Source organism: Myotis brandtii, unplaced genomic scaffold (assembly GCF_000412655.1).
Source record: "Myotis brandtii unplaced genomic scaffold, ASM41265v1 scaffold681, whole genome shotgun sequence".
In the NCBI taxonomy this organism is placed as follows: Eukaryota; Metazoa; Chordata; class Mammalia; order Chiroptera; family Vespertilionidae; genus Myotis; species Myotis brandtii.
Window position 1 is genome coordinate 528,890 of NW_005370660.1, and position 2,101 is coordinate 530,990.

A 2,101-nucleotide genomic window follows, 5' to 3' on the forward strand; every position below is an offset into this window, starting at 1 on the left:
TTCTTTGTTACTAATGTGGGCCACAACATTAGTAACAAAGAAACAGAATTTCCGGAGGATGAGGCCCAGAAATCAGGATTTTAAAAAGATTCCCAGGTGATTCTAATGTGCAGCCAAGGTGGAGAACCACTGCTCTAGTTCCTTGTTCTGTTTAGTAAAGCCCTATTTGCTAAAAATGAATGAATGAATGAATGAATGAATGAATGTGAAGTTCACAAGTCACCAGTTTGATAGAGAAAATAGTTACATATGTAAATAACACTGAATAGCCGTCTGTGTGATAAGGACTTAGGAATTCCTAAAACACCTGTAATTGCCTTGTTCTACCCAAAAAGTCGCCTTGTTCTTTTTTCATATTCCTAGTGGCTAGTATATAGTAGGTGCCCTATTCATGTTACATGAATGATTCTGTCAGGTACAAACGAATAAAGCCTGTGTTAGAATGACCTGGCATAAATATAGCTTACTTTTATAAAACTTGGTTTTCATGGTTGAAGTGAAACAGGAGGGTGGAAATACACCCCTGCAAGAATATGGAGTACTTTAGAGTTACATACCAGTATCTATACCAACCAGTATCTATTGAGACTCTGGTATTTGGTGCGTCTATTTTAAGCTGATGTGTAATGGTGTGCAAAGCGGACAAAGTTCTCGTGGAGCCTGGGGTCTTTGTGCAGTTAGTTTTTTAGTTTCATTTTATAGCTGAGTAAATTGAGACAAGAGGATAACTTTTCCAAGATTATCTACTAAGTTGTTGGTAGCTCGACATCTCTAAATCATTGCCTGCTGCCATTTAGCCATGAAATCAGGTTTAGTTATTAAGGTAGGAGTTATTTCTGGTGTTATTCTGGTTAAATGTTTTACATTAAAGGTTTTTTAATGATTTTTTAGAGAGATAGGTAGAGAGAGAGAAACATTGATGTGAGAACAACACATTGATCAGCTGCCTCCTACACACCCCCCACTGGGGATTGAGTCTGTAACCCAGGCATGTGTCCTGACTGGGAATTGAATCAGTAACCTTTTGGTGCACAGGATGAAGCCCAACCAACTGAGACACACCAGCCAGGGCTTATTCTGGTTAATTTTAACTAGTAACAAAATTATGCATTATAACACTTCTGGTGGTGTTTGTTTCTAACAAAATAGTTACTCAGCTTCTCATTTGTAATTATTTTAAAGTACTTATTACCATCCTTGGTTAATATCCACTAAGTAGTACTGAGCCCTCAAAATGTATAAACCTAAAATTGTAGAAATATTAGCAGCATCAGAGGTAAGCATGATAGATTTTTGTCTGAAAGAGGGAGGGAGGATTAGAGCATGTGAATAAATCATGATCATTCCATTGAATAATCTTATAATTTAGCAAAACATCTGGGCTTTCCATCAATGTCGTTATCACAATAATTTATCAAAGAAACCCTTTTGTGCTAATAGCAACTAGTAAAGGCAGGGGGGAGGTAGGGAAGATGAGGTTTTTCTTCTTAAGTTTTAAAATCATGATCCAAGAAGCCTTGGGCAGCATAACTTGTGATATTTACAGACTGATTTAGTTCCAAAGGGCAACAAATTTTAAGAAGCACCATTATGTACAGAATAGGAACTAGGTAATAGGAGATAACTAACCATAAAAGAAACCCTCAAACCTGTTTGGAAGAATTGGCATACCTGCAAGAAATCTATTTCTGAAAAGTATCTACATAATATTTAAAATGAAAAAAATCATAAATAACCCAAATGCTCACTAGCATGAAAATGAATCAGAAAATTGTTTATGCATACAATGGAATATTACCTTATAATACAGTAGCCAAAAGTATAAACTACAGCCACCACACTACAGCATGGATAAATTTTAGAAAACACAATGTTGAGTGAAAGGCTTAGAAGGTTGTAAAGAACATGAAACCCTTTCTTAAAGTTAAAAAAAGACAACTGAAGCTAAATTTATTGTTGAGGCATCTATCTACACTAATAAAAGACAAAGATGCTAATTGACCATACCTTCACTACACCCATCAGCCAATCAGAGAAGTATGCAAATTAACCCAACAAAGGTGTCCATTAAATTTGCATACTGCAGGCGGGGCGGGACAGC